The sequence below is a fragment of the Aphelocoma coerulescens genome, chromosome 2 (genome assembly GCF_041296385.1).
Source record: "Aphelocoma coerulescens isolate FSJ_1873_10779 chromosome 2, UR_Acoe_1.0, whole genome shotgun sequence".
In the NCBI taxonomy this organism is placed as follows: domain Eukaryota; kingdom Metazoa; phylum Chordata; class Aves; order Passeriformes; family Corvidae; genus Aphelocoma; species Aphelocoma coerulescens.
Window position 1 is genome coordinate 15,033,163 of NC_091015.1, and position 14,012 is coordinate 15,047,174.

Genomic DNA, 14,012 nt, shown 5'->3' on the forward strand with positions numbered 1-14,012 from the left:
GGCTGTGGCGGTCTCACCTCGAGTGCTGGGGCAGTCTTGGGTGCCACAATATAAGAAAGATACAAAGCTGTTAGAAAGCGTAAGAAGGAGGGCGACAAAGATGGTGAAGGGCAAGCCATGTGAGCAGCAGCTGATGTCTCTTGGTCTGTTCAGCCTGGGGAAGAGACTGGGGGGAGAACTCATTGCTGTCTGCAACTTCTTCGTGGGGGAAGAGGAGGGGCAGGCATTGATCTCTTTTCTGGTGACCAGTGACAGGACATGAAGGAGTAGTCTGAAGTTGTGTCAGGGGAGTTTTAGGTTGGATGTCAGGAAAAGGTTCTTCACCCAGAGGGTGGCTGGGGACTGGAACAGGCTCCCCAGGAAAGTGGTCACAGCACCAATCCTGATGGAATTTAAGAAGCTTTTGGGCAATGCTCTCATGTGTATGGTGTGACTCTTGGGGATGGTGCTTTGCAGGGCCAGGAGTTGGTCTCTATGATCCTTCTGGGTCCCTTCCAACTCAGCTTACTCTGTTATTTTGTATTTTTAAGGCTTTTTAATTTTATGGTTTTAGATGAAGAATCATGAAAAGAGACTGTTACAAGGTATTTAGCAATTTTAAAGATGTTAGGAAACAGAATACACTGTATCCTTATTATACATGTGTTTCTCCTGCATAGAAAGAGTTCTGTTCTTGTTATCTGCTCTGATGCTTGAAGTAATTTTATGTTTTGTCATCTGCTAAATATATATATAGTCTAAATGTTTTGCTTATTGGAGGCTTCTTCTAAAATTCCTATCCAAAACGTCGCATTTCAGAAACTTAAGATCAATTCTTCCATCTGTATAAAATGAATTTGGCTTCCAGTCTGTGAATTTCATGATATTTAAATACTGTAAGTTCTATAGCTATTGCAGTCAATAGTTCTGAAAACACTTGCAGATGAAATATGTATCTAGCCAGAAATACTGAAAAAAATATTTACTTATCTTTGAAGATAACTGTCATCAGTGGAAATACTTATTTTTTTAGATTAATCAAAGGACTGTGGATTTCAAGGGAACTCTTTGTCACTGCAATTTTGTGTTTCATTTTTAAGGTTAATTCAGTTCTAACTTGTAGCATGATCACTGACATTTACATGGTATGGGCCATGGGGCCTGCATGCAGAAAGTGAATTCACCCAAATCAGAAATAGCTTAGAAGAAAAGTGCAAAATGTCTTTACTGTTATCAACAGGATTTTTAATCTCCCCTCCCTTCCCTTCAGTGCTCTAAAAAGAAGTAGTTGAGCTGGATGAATGAATGTTTGATACAGAGAGTGATGCAGATTGTTGGCGTTCACCCAGTGCGCATCTCAAAACTACAAAGTTTACAACACAGATCTTATATTATTTCACTACTAGTGAAAGGTGAATGACTTTGAAGAGTGGAAGGGAATGTGTTAGAAATAATACAATTCTGCTTTGCTTCAAGGGAAGCATTGATTTTTGTTTTTACAGAAATACATTTGGTAATGTTCTTTCTGTATTAAAACTCTTATCTAAATCTTACAGGATATGGTGTTCTTTGTCCTGGCTTGTGTATTTTGCTACTTAGTGCAAGTTTTTGAGATAAAGCAAAATGATAAATTAAAAAACCAAATCACAGCTGTGTAAAGAAAATTATAGCAGACTAAATAATTTGTATGTTAAAACATGTTCAATGAGTGTTCACTAGAGAACCTCTCTAAAAAGTGAAATGTTGCAGTAAAACCTTACAGGCTTTTCTGTGGTCTTGTATATGAAATGTTCTGTTGCCTGCTTGAAGAGTTCTCACCATTCAGAAGATGAGTAGTGCCAATGATTTTTATCTGAAAAAAATATATTGGAGACTTTTTATCAATGTAATTCAGATCCTAGAAACATGAGCACTTTCTTAAAAGTCATTCTGTATTCAGTAAAGGAAAATTATGAGAATTCAGCCTGTTGCAGGTATTGGGAGCTTGTGCTGATAAATCAATTGGCCACTAATCAATTTCTGAAGCTTTGGAAATACTTCTTCATATGTATCTGACAGTTTTCAAACAAATAAAAACCACTCTGTTTCCTTCTGTACGGGTTTTTCTTTCTGATGCATGTAGAATAAATAGAGCAAGTGTGTTAGGAACTGTGATCTAATTTTGCAGGTTGGGAGCCAAGAACAAATTCTGCATGCACATATCTCCAACTTTAATCTTTAAAAGAAGAGCAGACTTAAAAAACAAGGAGTGCTTGAGCATAAAAATGTGACTTGCTTTACACGTACTTGTTCGTTTAGTTACTCCCAGAACAATTCTTCTCTTAGGAAACATGATTTGTTTGGTTGAAACAAGGTAAGGAAGGGAGTGAAGCAATACAGTTTTAAAGAATGGGGAGCTGATGATGGCAAGCACTGTATGGCTTGGAGACAGGAGATTAAGGAGGTAAAGTTATTAATAAAAATCTGTGGGCAGTAGAGCACAATGGAGTTCTTTAAATATAGAGGATGTTCTTGAAGGGTACAAAAGCTTAGTAATGATAGAAGTCCAATACCGGGCTAGGATGATAAATTTCTGCTGTGCAGAAAAAGGCATAAATATTCAATAAATATTTTGTTCTGTATTCAGAAAGAGGCTGGATGATGCTTTTACATCTCACCACCTCCATCATTAGTGATGGGAAGAATGTATTATCACTGTACCAGCAGCTATTAATGTTAAATGTTTTTAAATCTGCTGCACTGACACCTACAGATACTAAAAAAGAAAAACAGCTTAGAAGCTGTATGAATTATTCATTTTGAGTTTTAACAAATCATGGAACAGTGGAGAAATTTTAGAAGGCTGGAGGTGAAGGGGAACTAATGTGCCCAAATTTAGAAAGTATAATAAGTGCACCTTGAAAAGGCCGATAGTAGTATGCTGTCAGTGAAGATTTAAAGGAGAATTGCATAATTAATGCTGATGAGAATAGGCAAGTCAGACCTACACTGTGCTGCTGCATGGGGTTACTCCTTTCTTTAAACTGATACTAGGCTGACTGGCCTGTAGTTCCCCAGATCCTCTCTCTTGCCTTTCTTGAAGATGGCTATGTGCCATTTTCCAGTCTTTGGGAATCTCCCTCGATGCCATGACTTTTAAAAGATTGTAGAGTGCATCCTTGCAGTGACACTGATCAGCTCTCTCAGCACTACTGAATGCATCCTTCTGATCCTATGGATTTGTACAACTGCATCTTCATCTACTGTTGGTAATGTTATATCAGTGCCTCAGGCTTTTCCATGGCTTCCTTCACCTTCTCTGCTAAGCATTAGGCCCACTTTTTCCTTAGCCTTTCTTTCGTGACCTTTGCCTTTCTTAACTCTTTGTGAACAGTGTCTTAAATAATTAGAACTCTACAGGCACTGAACACGACTAGCAAAGTCTGGATTTGGACATAAAGTAGGAATTAGTGCTGCTATTCAAAAAATAGATGTTTGGTTATTTAATTACCCTAAGTGAGCAGACCTTAAGTGTTAGAATTTGAAGGCTTGACATGACTTAAGCAGTGTAGGTGTCCCACAACATGGTTTTTATGGTAAATTAATGAAAAGGTACTTTGTGTGTCAAACCAAAAAAACCTAGCTGCTTTAAAAGCTTGGTCATGCTTAATTGTTTTCCTCTTGAAGTACTAATTCAGTTTGGTCTTGCTTAGTTTGAGATTTAACTGAATGCATTTGGAATACAAATATCCGTAGGAACAGAAGACAAAGCTGGAGGCCCATAGAGAAAGAAGAATGTTCCCAGGGTTAGCATAGACTGCACACCACAGCTGGTTGCTGGACAGCATCCAGGAATAATTTTGACATGTTTGTTTCACATTTTTTCTCCGTGAATATGTTTTAAGGACACTTCATTAAAAATGTCCGATAGTCTTTGAAGCTCTGTGCCTTTAACGTTTTTCAAACAGCAAACAGGGTGGTGGATACAAAAATGAAAATTATTTTGGCAAGGACCATTTGCACAATGAGAACAATGCAATCTAAGTCAGTGAAGGCAGTAAACTAGGACAGGTTAGATTTTGATTTATTCTTTTTTGTATTTTTAACTGTGTGGAAGTTTTTTTAACAAGTATGGTTCATTAGTAATGTAGTGCTGGCAGACAGTAATAGACTGCAAAAAAAAAAATCATTTAAATAAATCATAGAATATGTTGTCCTCTGTATTTTCTAGGAATAGTGTACCAGTTTGAACAACAGCTGATATTTTGTGTGCTTCTTGATGCTAGTCAGTAAAGCATGTCACCAAAACTAGATAAGCCTGTGGAATATTTGTCTATTTAAATTTTACTATTTGTATTAAAAAATATATTTATACCAGATCAACTAGAAAATACCCTCTGTTATGTTCTGATTGTTCTTAAAATAAACGACATGTTAGTCACTTCAGCCCAGAAGTTGCTTTTTCAGTTGGATCATAGCTCTGGGAGCTCCCAACCAGGGAACTGGGGCATTCCATGCAGGAGAATCCATCAGAGTGGTGACAGTCCTTTCCCAGAAAATGAGAGGGATGTGACCAAGCAAAGAATGCGGGCTAGCAGCTGAATGTCTCTGCTGGGGTCTGGCTGAATTAGTCTGGGCGCAGCAGCAACAGGGAGGGCAGATGCTGCCTCTGCTGCCTGTGCTCAGTGCTCAGCTGGGCTGTCAGCTCCCTGGCTGCAGCTCTCACGAGGGTTCCAGAGCTGTAGTTCACATCTTCAGCTGTGGGTGTTGAACTGCCCTTAATTATGCAAGATAATTTTGAGTGCGTTGGTTGTGTGTTGGGAATTCTTTTTATCTGCAAGTATAAAATTTACGCAATATTCTTTAACACTTAAGGCACCTACTGTGACAGAACTTTTATTAAAATGTGACCTTTTAATTTTTGCACTAAATTTGGAACTCTGGCTTTTATGAGGGTACTTCAGTGAGATTATATTCTAATTTATAAACTTACTGTTTGATGATTCTTCTAGTGTAGAACAGTTTATTATATGCTTGGGAGGCAGTAAAGGTGGAAGTCTTATAAGATTGAAGTTGCTTATGCTAGTCATTAGATTTTTACAGGTTTTTTAGGTGTGACCTGTTAAATACATATTCCTTTCTGGTGAGTAGGATCATATTTGGGAAACATAAGATACAACTCATAGTTGGGCAATGTTTTTAATGTTGAGTATTGTTTAAAAAAATCCAACTATTGTGTTTACATCTCCAGTTTTAAAAGTGTATGTGTTCTTGAAGTGGATGCTCAACTATCCAGAAAAAACCCCATCCTTAGCCCTGAAACGGTCTGGGCTAGCAGTGTTCGAGGGTAGGGCAGAATCAGTGTAGCACCAAAACAGTCGGAGCAGTTCTTGGTACAACATCTGATTTGTTACCTGGAATATTTCTTACTGCAGGGCTATCTGCATGGACCAGCTGTGCCTCACAAAGGGTACACACGCTCAAATGAATTCTACTTCTCCAGGAGAACTTAGAAGTTATTTTTGAGTTCAGCTGAAGAAAATAGGATTTTTTCTTCAATATATGGCAGTAAATATTTGAGTGTATAAGTCAAATTAAGAGCTTTTTTTGTTTGAGAGGAATTAGGCCTTAGAATTTAGTTTGCTTTAATGGCCTTAGGCAGTGTTAGTTTTTTTGGCTCTAATATCATTTTCCTGTTCTTTGTTTCTTTAACTTCTGTCTTAGAAGTTTGTGTGTGTGTTACCGGTGAGCCCTTTTGAGGGGGACTTTAACAGAAAGTCATTAGTTGGTAGGCAGTTTGAATTTTAACATTTTAGAAATACATCCTATCTTGGCCTAGGTCATTTATTGCTTGATTGGGCACAGTCATAGTGATAGTAAACTGCTTTGTTTTTAATTTTAATTTTGTTTTTTAGTTCTTGAATGCTTGTTTTTCTTGGGTCAGTGAATATGATACATTGAAGTTACAAAACATACACTGCATTTTATAAAGTATAGAGGATATTGCTGCCCAAACTCTATAAACGCCACAGTGCAGCTTTCTTGACCTTTTGAGAAACTTGTAATGGAAATTGTTACAGAAACAGCTGTAGATGATGCTCTTATTTGGTACTATGGCAAAATTGAGTACTGTGCTCAGGTTTGCAGCTGTAAAATCAGAAATAATTCCATTATTTTAGTCAGAATTGCAAAAGCAATTGCAAAAAAAAGTGGTTTTTTGCTTTTTGTCGGCTGTTGGTTTCTTTCCTAAGTAGAATATTGACAACATACCCAGACTATATGAAAATAATGGAACTCTGTAAAAAATCCTTCCTGAATGACACAGGAAGTTTTATTAGAGGGATGCAGACTAGTGACAACCCAAAATACTTTAGCCAAAATCGAAAAAGTGATTGATTATTTCTTGTTTAGTCTCTACAAAGTTTAAGGGCCATCTGTGATTCTGTGAAGAATTCAGCATCATAATTCAAACTTAAATCAGTCAAATTGAGCGGGTGAATGTAGCTCTTAATCCTTTAATTATTAATGGAATTTTTAGGGCTGTGTTATGTGACACATTCAAATAAATTTTTTGTATGCGTGATTATGTTTTGAGGTATCAAGTATCTCCAGAATATGTTAGAACTACCAGATTAAACAAAACTTGCTCTTCTTTCAGCATTGCAGACCTGGCTGGTTCTTTCTGTAGTCTAAAATTGATAACTAACAGACTCCTAAAGCTTTCAGTGGAAGTTATAACATTACTAGTAATAGCTTATTCTTCAAATGTTAAAGTTGAGGAAGATGAAAAAAACCCAAGTAAAATACAGCTAGTGGGTTTTTTGGTCTTTCCTTTAGTCCTCTTTAATTATTTTTGTTGCTACCTTTGTATGTTAACCTTATTCTGCTCTTTGAAATAACCTGGTCTTCTGTAGTGTAAAAACTGGTTATTTACGAGGTAAATAAAAAGTATATCTGGCAATTTATTACAAAATGTCTTTATTCTCTGATGATCATTGAAGTTCTCTTTAGGTATGAAATATGGGAGGCTTAGCTAATTCTGAAGTATGGTAAGAGCATTGCAACAGGAATTGATGGAACTATCTGTCCTATGTATGTAGACCAAATTTTTCTGTAATTTTCAGGCTACCCTTTGCTGTCAGTTAGTAAATACAGTTTGATTTCTGAAAGGCAGTTGTTGAGGTTTTCAAAACCCATCTAGATGAAACTGTAAGGCTGATGTTGACCCTGTTTTAAGCAGGGAAGTTGGATGGGATGACCTTGTGCAGTTCCTGCCAACCTGAATGATTTTGTGAGTAGCTGTGTACACAATCATAGATGTTTGTCTGGTTCTGTGAAGTTTCAGTCTAACTTCACTGAAATTGCTGTTTAGTGTTTGTGATATTGTTTCTCTAAAAAGAACGCTAATGTACAGCAGCAGGTACACAGTGAGAGATAAAATACGTAGTCTGCTCTTAGTCTGCTAGATCAAAACAGGAATTAATTATGACCAAGTCAAGAAGTCTCACAATTCAATCAGGCATTGCAAACTGAAAACCATAATGCTGTGCTGCAATTCCACTATGAATGATACAACATATTACTAACAGAAGTGTAAGATACATAGATTGTGTCTTATGAAGCTGCATTGTTGAGAATCCCAGCAAAGCTTCTAAGCAGTTTGGACTCAAGCAATAAATTGATGCTTAATTAAGAACCAGGATAATGTGGTGGTAGGGAGGAACAGGAGCAGAAGGAACTGTGCAGTTTGAATTTTAAAGTGAATTCTAGATTAGTCATTACCCCCAAAGAATGTACATGTTTCTGTTTCTTGTTTTGTTTTAAATACTAAGTTAATTTTATGTTAAATTGTAAGAACTATGAACAGCGTAGATTTTATGTAGTATGTTATAAAAATGAAATTTGTATTTTCCAGAACTATTGTTTCTAGCTGTCCTCAGAATCAAGAACAAAATGTATTAATTTGTATTGATTCATTGTTTCACAGTTAGTTTCACACTACTAATAATCAAGACTGTATTTTAAATCAGAAGCGTTGACCTTTTAATACAGAGTAATGGCAGAGATGTCTAACCCAGACATGGAACTTACACGGGTCTCCAGTTTGTGGCATTCAGAGCACTCCTACTGAGAAGGGATTTATTAAGGAAAAAATAATGGCAATCTGTCTTTTTAAATTAGAAATTTGGAAAAAAATATGTTATTTTTTGACAGTCAATGAATTGTCTAATATGAGGCATAATAGTGACCATGCTGTTTTTAATTTTTTTGGAATGGCGTTGTTTCCTTGAATGGAAAATAGTTGGGTTTATTTATAGTCATAAAAACTGTTCAAGTCCACTTTATTTAATACACACACATTTCATAAAATGAAGAATCAATATTGCACCTTCTTTAGCCTTCTCCCAGTGTCTTTTTGAGAAATTTCACTTTTATACGTCTTTTTGGAGGTCCTTGAATTTGCTTCTTTGGAGATAGTTACAGTTGTAAAATAATAATTAGTATGCTAGTTTGTCTACAATAGTAGAAAATGTGTGGAACAGCCTCATTTCTTGCAGTGTATGTGCTAGTCTTTATTCATACAACTTAAAAACCTTCAAGCTGATTTCAAAAGACTTATCTCCTCAAGAAAAGCAATCATTTTTCATTTGCCTGCTATTTTAAGCCAAACGTTGATGTTGCCCTATGTTGTCTCATAAATAAGCTTTTATTCTCAGCAACATGTTACTGAAAGTGGCATAGAACCTGTCGTGTAGGCACAGTTCCACTCTGACAGATGGGCCGAGTGTAGGCTTGCCAGCCAACCATTCCCCACATCACCCAGCAGAGTATGAAGGGAAGCATTTTTGTCCAGGATTGCCACCGTGGCATTCAGTGCATGTAAGGCTTGAAGTTCAGGAAATGCACTTGGACTGGTCCATCTCACAGGATGACCAAAAATTTAAAAATAGCCTGGGTTTTAGGTTCTGCTGGGTTTGTACTGTTCTGTTTCTTTTTGTGGTTCTGCTGAAGTCATCTAATGGGCTCAGCCAAAAGAATTCTGCCATGGACACGCATTTCTCTGTGATGAGTTATCTAAGTATGGAAACATAAGCAGTGAGCAATTTCACACACTGTTGTTTGTGACTACATGCATATCTCTTTGGATATGGAATAAGAAGACAAGGATCTACTGATATAGGATTAACTCCTGATGTAAAAATATGTAAAATAGAAAACATTGAATAAATCAGACATTTGAGACTGAAGATGTGAATAGTGAAATGCAGATATTTTTGCAGGTTTTCAGAAATGCAAATCAGCTATTGCTTGGTTATTGGGGTTTAGGATTTTGGAGGGGTTTTTATTTTTTAAACAAATTGGCTTAATGCCTTGTGCTTGATTTTATAAAGTAGCCAAGCACTGCAGGCTTTTGGCAAATATAATTGCTTGAACAAATGCTTTTGTGTGTTACACTAGTCAGTCATAGTGTCTGTCATTTTTATCTTCCTCTATTTTTGCATAGATTGAATGTTTTAATCTTCTATTTCCAGTTTAACTAGGCCTATATATAAAAATGGATTTTGCCAACTTTCTTGGAAGCTATGCTGATTCAATACATTCAGGCTTCTTGGGGGACATGATTTCAGTTGAAAAGTTTCTAAATTATGGGAAATAATGTTTGCATGGCACTCATTTACAAGATGGCACAGTATATGAAAGAACAGGTGTGAAAAATGAAGTGAATAAAATTGCTTTTGAAATACAAATGGGCATTTCATGGGTTTCTGTCAGGAGAGTGTCTTTTCTAAAATGTACTAAGTATTTAATTTTTCTTTTTAGCTGGATGTTTTCCTTCTGAAATTAAATTACATAATATTTGACTAACACTTCTTTACATGCTTAGTTTTAAATTAAAATTCATAATTGAACTTAATATGAAATTATAAGATTTGATTTAATGCTTTCTTCCAGTACCTGAACTAATGTTCACTGCATTAGAAGGTGCAGTCATCATTGAGCAGCTTTGTTCTTTTAACAAAAGGTACCAAAAATAAATTTGGGTAGGGTCATAGTGGTCTAGTTTAATACTGTTATGATAATAAGTCCTATAATTACTTTCAGATAGTTCTTCTTTCCCAGAGGACGAGGTTTTTAGTTTTGATGTCTGCTTAAAGCATGAGGATGACAGTAAAATTAATGTCATAACCTTTACAGCCTATTTATCGCTTTCTCTGTAATATCCTAAAGGATTTTGTGTAACATCTAAGATGAATGTCTTAGTATGGACAAGCATCAAATTAGGTTAATTGGGTTCAACTGATATTCATATTCAGAGTGTCTATCAGGACACCTGTTTCATATAAAAGACCTGTGGGTATCTTTCTGGGAAAATTGCTTTTAAATTATTACATGTGTATGCTCTGTGTCCTTTGGTTGTTAAAGACTAAGTTACAGTATAGGATTTTTTTCCAGTTTGCTTGCTATTTTTGCCTCTTAGGGATAGTGAAATTTATCCTTTCATTCTCTGGTTACATAAGGAATAGTACAGGCATGATAGAGCTTATTTCATGGCATTAAGAGAGATTTTACTTTCTAATTCTGTCCAACTCAACTCTGCTTCACTTGAAATTCTTGTAATAGATTTCTTTTCATCTCTGAGTAGTCAGCAGCAGATTTCTAGAGAACTAATTTGAGTTCTGGAGTACTGTAATTTGAATGATTTTATTTAGTGTCTTATGGTAGAGTTATAAACTGAGCAAAACAAATTTTAAGATTATATAGAATTTAAAAATGTTTATCACTTTGATAAGCTCTCAGGTGGAGAAGAATTTATGATACTGCCAGATAGAAATAATCCATATCATCTCCTGTATGTGGAAAGAGCCAGTTTTGGACTCAAATATGACCAGGGAAGAGTGAAAGAACATTTGCGTCTTCAGTATTCAATAAAAACATCAAGACATACTGAATTATTAGTTGGTGAGCAGCCTAAAACACACATTGGCTCATCCAAATGCAGTTTGGATTATAAGAGTGTAAAAGAGGTACAAAATTCAATTAGTAATTTTAGTTCTAAGTTTAGGGTTTTTTTGAACATCGGCATGCTTTTTTAATGGGAAGTAGTCATGCCAAGCCAGATTTATAGTGAAATGGAAAAAAAAAAAAACCAAAAAACAAAAACCTGCTCAGGGCAGGCATAAGCACTTTTGTGGATGTTATAAACTTCAAATTCTAAAAGTTTGAATCAACGCACAGTACAGAACATTTTGATAAGGCTGTATTTTATGTTTAGGACATGCATAAAATATGTGTAGATAATAAATACCGGTTAAACATGTTACAGAGTAGCAGAAAAGTGTCAGAAACTGTCAGAGAAAGGATCAAAAAGACAGGATCACTGCTGATGTATTTGAAAACAGTGTAAAACACAGACAGTACACAGTGTTTATGGTTTGTTTTGTAAACTGTGTATGTAGTCAAAGAAAACATACATATAAGGATGGATAGAAAAATTTGAAGGAATGATAAGAATTTGTCCTGATTTCAGAATCTTGAGCTCTTCAGTTTTTCCATAAAGGGAGGTTACTTGATTAAATATCTCCAAATATAAAGTGTGGTGAAAGGTTCTTTCATATAACAACAATAAAAAAACTATTCATGAATTGCTGAAAGAAATTATCAATGTTTAATTGGAGAAATTGTACTCTTTAAAAATTATTATAATTATTATTAAGAGCAGGTGATCAATGTACTTGTCTGTCAAATAAGCACTGGATTTTCTAGGTTAATACCATTACCTTACTGCAGTTAGAGTTGAATTCAAATCAGAGATGCCTCTACAAAATGTTTGGATTTATATGATCCAATTTTGTGTTGTAGGGTTAGGGTTTGTGAATATGTCTGGGAAGAACATTGGAAAAATGTCTGGAGCTTCTATTTCCACATGGTATTCTAAGAGTTGTTGATCTGTATCCTGAAGTCTAGTTTGTTGTAATTCTAAAAGTAGTTAGTAACTATAGATGGGGCACCCTCTTAATGTGATTTGATGCTCTCATACACAGGGAAAGACCATGCAAACCTAAAAAAATGTGACTTTGAAATAATAATTTTGAGAATCTTTATTTGAACATCATTTCTCAAATGGTTTTTACAAGAATATGTGTTGCTTTAAATGCTTCAGTCCGTTTTGAAGTGCTGTAAATACTAAGGGGGAAGAAAAACTTCTGACTTTGATTCTCTGAAAAGCTGTTATTGATCAATATGGCCTTAAAGAAGGATGTCTTACAACGTGGGTAACAGAGAAGTTGGAAATCCACACTGGTTTCTAGAAGTGTCTCACCATTCTGAAATTACATTGATGTGGTCTGTTCCATTCTTGGATGTGTAGAGGGAACTTTCTGTATGTTTGCACGACACCAAACTGCATTTGGATGAGCCAATGTGTGTTTGTGTGCTGGGTCTGACAGCTCAGGGTTTGGCTGCTTAAGTACCACGGACAGAGGCTCTTTGAGGCAGTCTGCAATCTGCTGATAGGCATCAGCAAACCTCTGCCAGGAGGTGCTGGTTATGTACTAGAGCTGCTTGGTATGTATGGCTCAGCACAAAAGATACTGGTACCAAAGAACTTCACCTGTTTGCTGTGTGAGAAGTCTCCTCACAGCAGCCACACTCAATGTTCTTTTATGCTTTGATGTTGAACTTCCTGAAATGGAATTTTTTTGTCTGTTTTTCACTTTACTGCTACCTACAGAACCATTTTCCTAGAACCTCACCCTTGCTTTCTTGGAGTCTATTGCATGATAGTAAAGAAATATATTCAAGGCTTATTTTGTTTGGTAATTGCATTAGTATTTGTCCTATGTATTTCTGTATTTAACCAAAACTAATTTTTGGTACTTCATGTGCTCAGAAGATGGGTCTTGAGTGCATGTCTGGCATGTTGTTTATGTAAGATTCTCCTGGCTGTTAAATTGGTCAGGAAAGTAAGCAATCTCCACATCTGTGCAGCTGGCTTTGTTCATGGGAATGTTGTAGCTGTACATGAAAGGTATGAAAGCCTAGATCTGAGTAAACCCCCAAGAAGTTGTAGTTCCATCTGTGTCAGTCAATGGACTTATCTGTTACCTTCCCAAAGCCTCCTGCTCCGTCAGGAGGACAAGAGCTTTATACCCTTTGTGATGTCTAACATGTTAGTAGTGGTCAGTTGAACCAGTTATGCAGCCATTCCAAAAGCTAGGCCATTTTATGAAAAACAAGTCTAAGTGGATAACAACAATTTTATATTGTCATTATATTCTACTATGTTTCTCTTAACTGACTGTTGAATCCCACTTCACCAGAGCTTGAACAGCACACTCAGCAGCACTGGCAAGAAGTAGCCAAGTCTTAGTTTACTGGGTGGCCATTTGATATAAAGCTGTTTTGTCAAATGTAGTGCATCAAATCTTGTTTTAAATACCAACACCACATTAAGGAGCGATGGCGGTGTAATGTTAGGTTCACAAGAGCAAGCTAATATCTTCATTGTAGCATCCATGGAAAATTCTGTTGGTCAGACAGTTACATGGGATCTGTGCAGTCACAGAGAACCACAGAATGGTTTGGGTTGGAAGGGACCTTAAAGGCCACCTAATTCCAACTGCCCTGCCATGGCAGGGAACATTCCACTAGAGCAGGTTTCTCGAAGCTGCATCCAGCATGGCCTTTAACACTTCCAGGCATGAGACATTCACAGCTTCTCTGGGAAAACTGTTCCAGTGCATCACCACCCTTACAGTAAAGAATTTCTTCCTAATATCTAATCGAAACCTCTCCTCTTTCAGTTTAATGCCACTACCCTTTGTCCTATCTGTACATGCCCTTGTAAAAAGCCCACTCCAGCTTTCCTGTAGGCTGCTTTTACGTACTGGAAGGTGCTATAAGGTCTCCCTGGAGCCTTCTATTCTTCAGGCTGATCATCCTCATCTCTCTTGGCCTGTCTTCATAAAGAGGTGCTTCAGCACTGTGGTCAGCATAGGGGCTCTCTTCTGGATCCTCCCCAACAGGTCCACATGTTTGAAGGGAAATGATTG

At 36.5% G+C, this 14,012-nt stretch overlaps 1 protein-coding gene across 6 annotated transcripts in view; it reads left to right on the forward strand.

Moving 5' to 3' along the window:
* ZNF438 (zinc finger protein 438) overlaps positions 1-14,012 on the forward strand; it is a 53,713-nt gene that overhangs the window by 17,831 nt on the left and 21,870 nt on the right. The gene's annotated exons all lie outside the window — the stretch shown is intronic.